The following is a 13290-nucleotide window of genomic DNA, read 5'->3' on the forward strand; positions in this document are numbered from 1 at the left end:
TATACTTGTACCACACAATCTTATTTTAAATTTAAGTGAGACTAGATATTTATCTGAAAAAACAAACCCCTCTGTCTTCCAAAACACACATCGTTCTTGAAATTTTTTCTAAATATTCATGCTCCTTTGTCTTTCCACAAAAATTTAGAATAAATTTGAAAACCCCATTGAATCTTTCAGAATAAGAACTTTAATTTAACCCTGCATTCTGTTATTTCTGAACTGTATGTATCTATTTACATGGATCTGCTTTAAATTCACTAAATAAATGTTTTATAATTTTCTCCATTAAGACTATAAATAAATCTTTTTATAATAATTCCTAGAAATCTTACACTTTTAGTTGCTATTAAAATGATGTGTTTTTGTGAAATTACATTTTCTAATAATTTGTTGGTAATATATAATGATTCGATTGATATATTTTATTGAAATCAGAGTCAGCAACTCAATTTTTCTTTTTTTTTTAAAATAAGGAATTACATAGTCTGTAAATAATGATAATGTTAATTCTTATTCCTAAACTTTATACCTTTACTTATTTTTCTAGTACTACTGGATTAGATAGAACTTTCAGTAAAATACTAATGTTAAAGATCATCCTTAGCTGTTTTCTGAATTTAGTAAGTAAATTCAAAGTAGTTAATGTGGTGTCTTTCCTTATCGAATGGGGGCCACCAAATGTGGGATTACCCGACTGGGTGGAAACCAGCTGAGGAATTCACACAAGACAGAACAAAGGAAATAGAAGTTTATTGAATATACCACAAGGGAGCGGCAGTCAGGACAGCAAAGCAGAGACTGTCTCCCAAGAGGTAATGGTTGGGTGGCTGTAGTTAAATGGGAAAGGTGAGGAGGTATGGGGATGTATGGAATTTTCCTTTTTTCATCTAGGTATAAGTATCCCATTGGTCAGCTAGGGCTTATGGCTATTTTGAGATGGGTCATCTAATGGGCCTGTTTGTATTCAGACAGAGGGGTGGGGGTTACTGTGAACCCTTCTACTCAGGTTTCCTTTGTTCAAGTTGGTTGCCCAAAAGCAGCCTCTATATTAACACTAACAGATAAATCACAGTATAATGTTTCACTCTTAAATATGAGGCACCTTACAGGTTTTTAGGGACTATCTGTTACCAGATTCAAGAATTTGCCCTCTATTAAAATTTATTAAGAGGAATTTAAAAATTGTTTTGTTTATCATCATAAAAGGGAACAGTATGTTATCAAAGCTGTTTTCTGCATCTACTAATATGATTATATATTTTTTCCTTCATTAATAAAAATTACATTATGTTGTAAATGCTTTACTGACATATACATACAGGTTAAGTGTACAATGTGAAGAATTTACATGTATGCATACATTCACATAACCACAACTCAGATAAAGTTACAGAATAGTTTAAATATCTCAGAAGGCTCCCTTGTACATCTAATAATAATTCCATTCATCCAAAGGTAATCATTATTCCAGCTTTAATTATCAGAGAATAAGTTTGGCTGCTCTTAAACCTCATATCAATGGAATCATACCATAGATAAAACTATCCATTTATTTCCAGCTTTTTTCGCTTCTCATTATGATTGTGAGAATCATTCTTCTGATGCTGGTATAGACTGAATGCGTTGGCCTCCTAAAATTCATATGTTGAAATCCTAACCTCCAATGTGATGCTATTAGGAGATGCAGCCTTTGAGATGTGATTAGGTCATAAGAATGGAACGGTCATGAATGAGATAGGTGTCTCTACAAAAGACTCCAGAGACCTCTCTTGCTTTTTTTTTTTTTTTTTTACCATGTGAGGACACAGGGAGCAGACAGCCATCTATGAACCAGGATACCAAATATGCAGGCACCTGGATCTTTGACTTGCCAGCCTCCAGAACTGTGAGAAATAAATGTTTGTTGTTTAAGTCATCCAGTCTATGGCATTTTTCTTATAGCAGCCCAAATGGACTGATAGTTGTTATAGCAGGAATTTATTCTTTTATTCTTATTGTTTTGTAGAGTTCTAGTATATAATTTTACTACATTCATTCTTTGTATACTTGATGCACATTTGAATTGACATATTTTTTGACTACTATGAATAAAGTATTTGATGTCACTCATTCCACCCCATTCTATCCAAAATTAAAATTTTTGGTAAAGGGTAGGATATACATAGCTTTCATAGATATGGCCAAAAACATTTGCAGAGGGATGTACCAATATATATTTTCAACCCTGGCCCTTCTATTCTAAGATATATTAATAAGTGTAATAATTTATTATGGTATTAATAATTTATTATGGTATTAATTTGCATTTCCTTAATTACTAGTTCTGTTGAGCAACTTTTCATATAATTTGAGGCATGATCATTTTCTGAAGTGTACATTTAAATTTGCCTATCTTAATTAATTTTCTTTTTTCTTCCCAACTTGAAGTTACTTCTTGTTTAATCTGGATATGAGCACTTTGTCAAAGATGTGTATTCAAATATAACATCCCAACTGATGACTTGGCTTTTTACTATCTTCATGGCAAATTTTTTAGTGATGGCTTTTAATGAAGATAATTCCTCCATTTTAAATTAGTTCAAACTATCAAATTTTTCTTTTACATGTACAGACAGCTTTTTAATTCTCTCCAAAATATTTGCCAACTTAAATGTCATAAAGACCTATGTTTGCTCCAACATCTTCTGACATGATACATTTTTAATTAATATTTTTTCTTGTATGTTTTGAGATGGGGTGAATTTATTTTTTCTATACATTTAATGTATTGATTCATCATCATTTATTAAAGACTACTATCTCCCTAATGCATTGCAATACTGCATTTGTCACAAGTTGGGCAAATATTGGTTATTACTTCCCTCACTTTGTTGGGTCCATTATCAAAGGAATGAGACTGAGACAAAGTTACGCAAAGCCTTATTCTATGCCAAGCATTAGAAGTTAGACTGACCGGCCAGGGAAATGAGACTGAGACAAAGTGAAAGTTATATAAAGCTTTATTCTATGCCAAGCATTAGAAGTCAGACTGACCAGCCAGGGCCGCCTCCGAAGAGAGCGACGCCCCTTGGTCTTACAGGCTAGTTTTTATAGGGCACAATCACAGACATCTGCATATGTGGCTTTGGCTGATTGGATGTCTCCTACCTGTGTGTTTTAGTAATGGTTACCTGGAACCGATACTAGTAACTGTTGAGGCATTTATTAAACAACAAAATGGCCTTGTTTTAGGTATGTGTTTTAGTAATAGTTACCTGGAACCGATATAAACAAAATGGCCTTGTTTTAAGTGTGTGTTTTAGCAACAGTTACCTGGAACCGATATCAATAACTGTTGAGGCATTTATTAAACAACAAAATGTCTACCTAGGCAACATGGAGTCACTATGGTTAAGTAGGCCCAGGCAGGCCCTAGGGGTTTAACATGTTTTAACATGGAATTGACCCCAACATCCCCCCCTTTTCTTTGGAGATTAGTCAATTCTTTGACTTTTTAAAGTATCAATTAGTGCTGGAATTAGGATGGGAACAGCAGGTTTTGTCCATTTTATTCCTGCAGTAAGATGTTGGAATCCTTCCGTCCTCTATAGGATGACAGGAAATGGTCCCTTCCAATGAGACTTCAAGGTTTTCATTCGATGGCGGCATATCCAAACCAAGTCTTTGGGTTGGTAAGGATGTGGTTTTACCTCTATTTCCATCTCATTGTAGGCAGTTCAGATCCCTGCGTGGGCTCTTTTTAAGACAGACTGTAGTGCCTGCAGTGACTGGAATACAGACTGATCAGTCATTTTTATTAGGGCAACCTTTTGTAGCCATGAGCAGAGTGGAGGGGGTCTCCTGAACATTATTTTAAATGGGGTAACCTTGTTAAAGTAGGGTGCATATCGCGCCCTAAGGAGGGTGAAGGGAAGGAGATCCATCCATCCACCGCCAGTTTTCAGAATTAGCTCTTTCTTTAAGAGTCTGGCTCATTCTCTCTACCTGTCCGGGACTCTGGGGCCGGTAGGCACAGTGTAGTTTTCAGTTAGTGCCCACGGCCTTGACCAATGCCCATGAGACTGAACTCACAAATGCTGGGCCGTTGTCTGACCCGATTGTGAGAGGCAACCCAAACCTAGGAATTACTTTTTTAGTAGTTTTTGGCTACTATTTCTGCCGTTCCATGCTTCGCAGAAAAAGTTTTTACTCAGTCTGAAGAGGTATCTACAAAAACTAACATTTTATTTCAGAGGTTTTTTACCTCTTTCTCTTTTTTTCTTCCATCCTAGTTTTTCTGCTTTTACTGCCTGACATTGAGCACATCTATTAACTATATCCTGAGCCATATGCCCTAATTTAGATACCTGAAATTGCTTGCCCATTAGTTTTTTAAGTTTCCGTGTCCCTAAATGAGTACCCTGATGTATTTGGTTTACAATTTTTTTTTTTTTAAGTCTTCGAGGAAGAATTAACTTTTTTGTCCTGGTCTTAGCTCAGTCCCCTTTATAGTCTAATTTAGTCCATTTTTGTAAATATTTTAAATCTTCCTCTAAATAATCTGGTTTTTCTGGTAGGGCTGGAGTCAGGAGTGTAACCAGTTTTTGAGTCATTTTCCTGGCTGCTTGTTTTGCTGTTTGATCTGCTAATTGCTTTCCTTTTGAAACCAGATCAGTCCCCTTTTGGTGTCCCGGGCAATACATAATGGCCACCTCTTTCAGGTCCCAAATAGTCTGGAGGAGAGCCAGTATTTTTTCTTTGTTTTTAATTTTTTCTTCTGCTGTTAATAGGCCCCTTTCTTTATAAATAGCCCTGTGTATATGGAGAGTAGCAAAGACATACCTGTTGTTCCTAGAGATGTGTGGCAGGGCCGCTTTTTAGAGTTCCTGCTCAGGAGAACTCATCACAACCCCTGCATTCCTCTTTTCATCCACCATGTAGCTACCCCCATCTGTGAAAAAAGTCATCTCCACATTCGGGAGGAGAGTGTCTCTGAGATCTGGCCTTATTCCTGTGACCTGGGTTAGGACCTCCCCGCAGTAGTGTGGGTGGGCTGGAGGTATCAGTTGGTTACCTGTTTCCTGGACTCAGACAGTGAACGCACTCCTTCTTGGAGATCAAAGCTTAAATAAGTGGCTTGTCCCCCGCAAGCATGACTTATAGTCCTCAGCGGCTATTAGCAAGTACTGTGGTCAGTCAGCTCCTCTGGCAGCAACATGGCTGGATTTAGCACCACCGGGGACCAGAAAGTCACTTTCGGTTTGTTGAGGAGGAGGGCCTGATACCCCATCACTTGGGCATTTGTTCTTGTCCAGGTGAGCTGGCCTTGGAACACTTTCTGTGGGTTGGACCACTCAAAAGCAAAGAGGGGTTGAGAAGACTCTCTTGTATTCTTGAGATCGAAGACAGTACACATGGTTCTCTTGGGGCTCAGGAGGGAAAGTAGGGTATAGAGGTTAGGCACCATCGGGTGGATATCTTTAATCCATTTGTTAACTTCCCGCAAGTCCTGAATGGATCGGTACTCCCCAGTTTTGGCCTTTTGACGAGAAGCAAAGGTGTGTTCTATGGAGATCCATTCCTTTGCTTCCCAGGGGAGGGAAAACTAATGCGAACAGCGGTAGGCCAAATTTAAGGTCCTTTCTGTTGTTTATTTATGTCTTTTTGTGCCATTTTCCCCGTGTACCCAGACTTCCTCTTCAGATCGTTTTTTCATAGATTGTAGTAATGATGAAAATTGGGCTCCCATGTCCATCAAAAAATCAATTGATTTCCCCTCCACCTGAGTTTTTACCCGAGGTTTGGGGAGGGGCTCTGAACCATGGTCCCTTTAGTCTCTGGTGGCCAGCACTACCATCTTCTTTTTGGGGCACTCCTTGGCCCAGTGTCCTCTTTCCTTGCAGTAAGTATACTGATCTGAAGCTAATACTTCTCATAAGTTTTTTTTTTTTTCTTATACTTAGGCTTTTCTTTCCATTGACCATTTTTTACCTTTTTCCTTTTCATTGACCTCTTTTCCTTTGTTTTTTCCCCGTCTCATATAATGCCAAAACTTTAACTATTTTTCTAGTCTGTTTTCCATCTTCTTGTGTATCTCTGTTGTTAAACACCTTTTCTGCCATTCCCATGAACTCAGTCAAATTCTTTCCTTTAAATCCTTCAATTTTCTGAAGTTTTCTCCTTATATCTGGGGCTGACTGACTGGCAAAGGCAAGGTTTATTGCCCTTTGATTTGTGGGTGCCTCAGGGTCAATCAGGCTATATATTTTATAGGCTTCTATAATCCTTTCTAGAAAAGCCTCTGGAGACTCATCCTTATCTTGAGTCACCACACTAGTTTTAGATAAATTTATGGGTCTCCTTGCAGTCACATGGAGGCCTCCCAGCAGGGCCTGGTGGTAGAAACATAGACTCTCCTTACCTTTATCAGAGTTTGGGTTCCAGTCAGGAGGTTCCCTGGGACAGTAGTCCTTCATTTGCCAGGGATTGAGGTCCCATGTTACTAATTCTGGTTTAGTTTGAATGTAGTTTTAGTTAGTTCTGGAAATTTTTATCCATTTCAGTTTCAGGATTTCAACATATCAAAGAACTGTATTTGTCTTGGAAGTCTCCCATATGAATTTTCTTTAAGGCGGAATTTATTTTATAAGAGAATTAAAATAATTATAAATGACAAAAATTCAGAATAGATATGATTTTACAGTTTATGCATAGAATTTAGTATTTACCCATATGTAAACCAAGGCTTATCATTGTACTTTTTGAGTAATTAGCATACCAAGGAAAAGCCTTATGAGTCAAAGAGATCTCATTTACAATTAAAATCTTGTTGACAATTGCTGAAATTTAACTTTTAAAGCACATGCTTAAATAGGATTATGGATAAAACAAAATATAGAAACTGGTTTCTCTGGGCAAGCAAAGAGAAAACCATTTATATTCTCTCCTTAACAGTAGATCAATTAATCTAAGAAAGCTGTTTTTTTTTGAACAGAGAGAAAGCAGATTTTTTATACCAGTGTTTTTTTAGTTTACATAATAGTCAACATTTACTTGAGTGGATCACCAATATAGATTTGCCATGACACAGGGCTTTAGTCTTTTTTTTTTTTTCCTTGTGAATACATCCAACAAAGCTGATCTAATATGGTTAAATTTCCAACATATTTTATTGTTCTCTTTTAAACCTATAAACCAAGGCAAATAAAGGTCACTTTCCCCAAGCATTTTATGACTTACTAAATACCCTCAAGTTTAGTTTTTATTATTTTCTTTCAAGTTCTGGTGCAACCAGATATTTTTATTTTAAGACAAAACTATTTATTCTCTTAGGCCCTCTTTTTTGTGTGTGTACAATTTTTTAAAACTTACTATCAGTTATCAGTCAACTGCCTTTCCTCTGGTTTTTTTTAGACAACATTAAAACTTTTAATAAAAATCTTAATGGCGTTTTTCTCTTGGTAGTCTAGAATACATAGAGCCATTTCATATGATTTATTATTCTGATGTGTTACATTTTAAAATTCATTTTAATTTTAGTCTGTCCTGACCATACCTAAAAATTTTGTTTAAAGATTTTATTTATTTATTTGACAGACAGAGATCACAAGTAGGCTGAGAGGCAGGCAGAGAGAGAGAGAGGAGGAAGCAGGCTCCCTGCTGAGCAGAGAGCCCGATGTGGGGCTCAATCTCAGGACCCTGGGATCATGACCGGAGCCGAAGGCAGAGGCTTTAACCCACTGAGTCACCCCAGTGCCCCCTAAAATTTTTTTTGAAGATTTTTCTTCATAAACCTTTTACAACTTTTTTGCAAGGTTTTGCCCAAGACATTTTTTTTCAAATAATTATCTCTTATTATCTCCTGTTTCAATAATTATCTCAATAATTATGCTAAGATATTATATCTTCAAATAATTATCTCTAATCATCTCTATATTATCTCCTGCTTCTCTCAGGCCTCTTATGTTGCCAAGTTTTCACATCAGCATCTCCTAGCCGGTTCCTCGTGTTAAGTGGCCACCTCCTAACAGAGACATTCTGTTCAATGTTGTGGAACAAGGACTATAGATCAACTGCCAGGACAGTTTCCCTCTAGCCCAGGGGTCAGCCTCACACCAGTCAGTCTTAGGCTGCAGTGAAATTTGGAGTGGTTTGTTTTGCTGCTTTTCTCCTTCTCCATCTGTGTAGTATATTTTTAAACAGATTTTTTTTTTTAAGATTTTATTTATTTATTTATTTGACAGAGAACACAAGTAGGCAGAGAGGCAGGCAGAGAAAGAGAGAGAGAGAGAAGCAGGCTCTGCACTGAGCAGAGAGCCCAATGCAGGGCTCGATCCCAGCACCCTGGGATCATGACCTGGGCTGAAGGCAGAAGATTTAACCCGCAGAGCCACCCAGGCGCCCCAAAACAGAATTTTATTTTTAAAACAAAATCTCTTTATAAGACAATACCTGCATTACACTCCTGCAATATACATTATTTTATTGTATAGTTCTAGTTACCTGTATTTTATGTAACGAAACCGACAGGGCGGCTGCTGCAGAATGCTACGTGTCGTGGCGGGGGGCGGGGCGTCCAGCTGTGCCCTGGGATTCTTCCTTGTAACCCCAACAGTGGCCCTTTGGTATGTGCCTTCACTCTAGCTGTTTGCCTTAATCTCTACAGTCTTGCTCTCCAGGGTGGTGAATAAAATGCGACACTTGGCATTTTTTTATGTTAAAAAAAAACAGTATTTTATTTATAATAAAATCTGAATATTTGTAAAAATAAAATAAAATAAAATAAATTTACCTTTTACCTAAAAAAATAAAATTACCTTTTATTTTTAACAAAATGTTAACAAAATGTTTTTATTCCCCTTTTTTAAATGTATCTCCTATTTTTTTATATAGGGTTGTTTTTCTTACTTTTATCAGTCTTAGTTACAGTTAGTAGAATTTTTTATTCTTAGAAACACTCTAGTCTCTAGTGATGGCTAAGTATTAACTAATTTTGAATAGTTACAACAGAATTCTGTAGATGGCAAACTTATGAATCAGTTAAGCACAAAACTTGTTTACCAAAAGATTTAAATATTTTTAGTTTCTTGCAGTAAGAAGTTAAAAACACAAACCTGGTTCCAGTAATTAATGCTTTAGTATTTTATCCCATTGGTTAAGACTTAGATGTCCAACAAATTTAATTCCGTTTGTCATCCAAGTAAACCTTTAGTGCTTCAGGTTGCCAAAGACTTTGAAAGCTATTTTAACAATTACCAATTAAAGCTCTGAGACAGACAATTAATCATCAGTTTAGTTATTTCTTTGCTAACAGATTTTAACAAATAACATGAGCTTATTTGACCTTCATAAACTTTGATTGAAGTTTCACATTTACTGCTGTAACTTTAAAGACATGTCTATTTTAATTAAACCAATAAACTTAATTTAGTTTAAATTCTGATTTACATTTCACCTGGACCCACTCCATTTTTAATGTTTACCTGAGACACGGGTGGGAAGATCTGGAGTGGGGGGTGTTAGGTCCAGGGGATGCTCTTTTTGTTTCTTGACAGTGAAGAGAGAGGGAGCTGTGGTGCAGGAAGCACCGAGGATGGTCTAGAAGCCAGTTATGCAGGCTGCACCCAAGCTGGTGCAGAAACAGAAGGAGGAGACAGAACAAACAAAGTGCTGCCAGAAGGCCCCGCCAGCAAGGGAGAGGGGCTAGGCAGTCGAGGTCGGGCCAGAGAAAGTAAGGAATTTCCCCTAAACAAAGGGAGTTTTGGCAGCTGCTTGGGAATATTCCTTAAAGTCTCTCTCTTGAGTTAGAGTTTAGGGGAGTTTTGGCAGCTGCTTGGGAATATTCCTTAAAGTCTCTCTCTTGAGTTAGACCAACCACAGTTGGCTCCAGTTACAGCCATTAACATAAGAAATGAGCAAGGGAGAATTCCCACATCTATTAAGAGGAATGGAGAGATGAAAGTCAGAGTCCCCTTACTCTCTGCTGGTCCCATTTTTTCAAACACAACAAACAACACAACAGAAAACAAAAAGACAAGACACAGACAACCACAGACCCAGAGGCCCTTACCCAGAACCTGCTGCTGGTGGGGATTTTCTCAGTCCCCTACAAACATTTGCCAGTGGGGATTTTCTCGGTCCCCTAGAAATGAGTAACAAAACAGACAACAAAAAGACAAGACAAAGACACACAGACCCAGCAGCCTTCACCCACTGGTGGGGGTTTTCCTGGCCTCCTAAAGACGGGGGTTACCCGGCCCCCTACAGACCCAGATGACCGCCTGGGGGGGCTCAAACCGCCCAGACGATCTACCAGAAGAGGGATGGGGTGTCCCCACATCTACTCCAGCCCTGGGGAGCATGGCTGCATCCAGCTTTTCCCCAGTGGGCCATACCCTGGAGCTCCACAACCAGACAGACCAGATCTCACAGAATATGGAAATCTTACCTCTGGAGGCTTTTCCCAGAAATTCTGATGCTGGCTCAGTTCTTGTCGTTTGATCCCGGACAAGCCCCCAATGTTGGGTCCATTATCAATGGAATGAGACTGAGACAAAGTTACACAAAGCTTTATTCTATGCCAAGTATTAGAAGTCAGACTGACCGGCCAGGGCCACCTCCGAAGAGAGCGATGCCCCTTGGTCTTACAGGCTAGTTTTTATAGGGCACAATCACAGACGTCTGCATGTGTGGCTTTGGCTGATTGGATGTCTCCTACCTGTGTTTTAGTAACGGTTAGTAATGGTTTAGTAATGGTTACCTGGAACCGATACTAGTAACTGTTGGGGCGTTTATTAAACAACAAAATGGCCTTGTTTTAGGTATGTGTTTTAGCAACAGTTACCTGGAACTGATATCAATAACTGGGGCATTTGAGGCATTTGTTAAACAACAAAATGTCTACCTAGGCAACATGGAGTCACTATGACTAAGTAGGCCCAGGCAGGCCCTTGGGCTGGGGAGGTTTCACATGTTTTAACATGGAATTGACCCCAACAACTTCTCATGAATTTAAAAAGAAAGATGATTCTCAGACAGGATTAAAATATTAAATACAGGTAGATGACTTACAAAAAATTTGAGGGGCACCTGGGTGGTTCAGTTGGTTGAGTGGCTGCCTTTGGCTCAGCTCATGATCCCAGAGTTCTGGGATCGAGTCCTGCATCGGGCTCCCAACTCCATGGGGAATCTGCTTCTCTCTCTGACCCTCCCCCTTCTCATGCTCTCTCTCTCATTCTATCTCTCAAATAAATAAATAAAATCTTAAAAAAAAAAAGAAAATTTGAATGAAAATAACCAAGATCTATTCTATGAGAATACTAATTAAAAAACCTATTTATTAACATTAATAACAGTCAACAAACATTACTAAAGGTAAAAATGGTCAGTATAATACAGTAAAGCATCAACATAATAAGATTACTTAGCATATATTAATTCTAAATATTTATGTACCTAATAGGTAACCTCAACATGGATAAGGTAGAAATCAACTGAACATCAGACATAAACAGACAAACTTACCATCATAACATGATATTTTAATGTCCCCCATTGGTAACTGATAAAGTAAACAGACAACTTATGATGAAAAATAGAGAAAATTTAATTGCTACAACTAAAAAGATACATGTAGAGCACTGTCTGCTACAATTTCAGAGAACAAATTTCACTAAAGTACAGACAATATTTGTAAATATTTACCACATACAGTGCTATAAGGAGGTCTCAATCCATTTTTTAAACTGTTTCCTTTTTTTTCTTTTTTTTTAACTGTTTATTTTCTTTTAACTGTTCCATTTTTTTTCTCCCCCAGAGAGAGAGAGTGTACACTCACATGAATGGAGAAAAAAAAAAAAAAAAAAAACCTTAAGCAGGCTCCATGCACAGTGTAGAGTCCAGTGTAGGGCTTGATCTCACAACTTTGAGATATGACCCAATCCAAAACCAAAAGTCAGATGCTTAACCAACTGAACCATTCAGGTAACCCTCAATCCATTTAAAAAAAAATGCATTTAAACATACATGTTATTTTTTAATTTAATTAAGCTAGATATTAATATAAAAGTACAACTATATAACTAGAAAATCTACAGATGTTCATAAATTGTGAAACATTTCTAAATAACACATGCGTCAAAACAGCAGTTGTAATGGGAGAAAGAGAGAGAGCATGCCTGTGCAAGAGTAGGGGGCAAGGGGCAGAGGGAGAAGCAGATTCCCCACTGAGCAGGGAGTCCAATGCAGGATGCAATCCCAGGACCCTGGGATCATGACCTGAGCCAGTCAGATGCTTAGCCAACTGAGCCACCCAGGTGCCTGAGAAACAGTAATGGAAATTAGAAAATATTTGTATGAATATTAAGAAAATCCTTCATATGAAAATATGAAAGATAAAAGAAAGCAGTTCTGGGAGAAAAAAAGTAGTAGACTTAAACACATATAACAGAAAACTTAGAGCCTTAAAATTTATTAACTAGGCAACAATTTCAAAATAATATTTGAACAGCAAAATGAATAAAAAAGAGGTAATAGGTAGGAAACAATAAGAAAGGACAAACGGTTTTGAAATGGTAAACAATAAACAACATAAATATCAAGAAGACTGATGTTTTAAAAGTTGTGTGTATTGGATATCTTCTGGCAAGTTTGATCAATGAAAGTATAAAGCAGTAACAACCAGTATTAGGGATGAAAATTAGATGTAATTACAGATCATGCACACAGTAAAAATAATGTAAGAAAATTTTATAAAAAACTTTATAATAAGTTTGAAATTTCAGATAACATAAAATCCAAGAAACAGAATGCTAGAAATCTCCAGTAGCCATTGTATAAATTGACCCAGTGACCAAAATCTTCCCACAATAGAAAGCTCAATCCTGGTGGTTTTATGGGGTACTTAAACCAATTCAAGCAAGAAATGGTTCTAATTTTATGTAAACTCTTCCAGGGAATAAAAAAAAAAGGAATCCTAAAGCAGTTTTATGAAATTAGCATTAAGATAAATTCAAATCCAACATAAAAGGAAAATCACTGCCTCATCTCCATGAAAATAGATGCAAAAACCTCAAACAAAATATTTTCAAACCAAATACAGGCTAAAGGATACAAAAATAATACACTGTAACTGAGTTGGGCATGTCCTGGAAGGCTAGGTTGCCTTAATAACAAAAAAGTGAAATAATGCAACTCATCACATTAGGAAACTGAAAAGAGAAATATCATACAATCATCATAATAGATGCAGAAAAGAGTAAAGTTCTGTATCCAATTATGATAAAATCCCTTAGCAAACAGAGGATAGGA

The 13290-nt window shown here is 37.2% G+C and overlaps 1 long non-coding RNA gene across 2 annotated transcripts; it reads right to left on the minus strand.

Annotated features, from left to right (window-relative positions):
• Positions 1-3402: 3402 nt before the first annotated feature.
• On the minus strand, positions 3403-10580 carry LOC116572057. Of its 2 annotated transcripts, XR_004278109.1 has the most exons (4): positions 10430-10580; positions 8485-8681; positions 6404-6606; positions 3403-3770 (listed from the first exon to the last, which is right to left on the minus strand). It is a non-coding gene; the product is annotated as an uncharacterized LOC116572057 (long non-coding RNA). The 2 variants fall into 2 exon arrangements; XR_004278108.1 differs by lacking the exon at positions 3403-3770 and having other exon boundaries at positions 4271-6606.
• Between the last annotated feature and the right edge of the window lie 2710 nt (positions 10581-13290).

Source organism: Mustela erminea, chromosome 13 (assembly GCF_009829155.1).
Source record: "Mustela erminea isolate mMusErm1 chromosome 13, mMusErm1.Pri, whole genome shotgun sequence".
Lineage (NCBI taxonomy): Eukaryota > Metazoa > Chordata > Mammalia > Carnivora > Mustelidae > Mustela > Mustela erminea.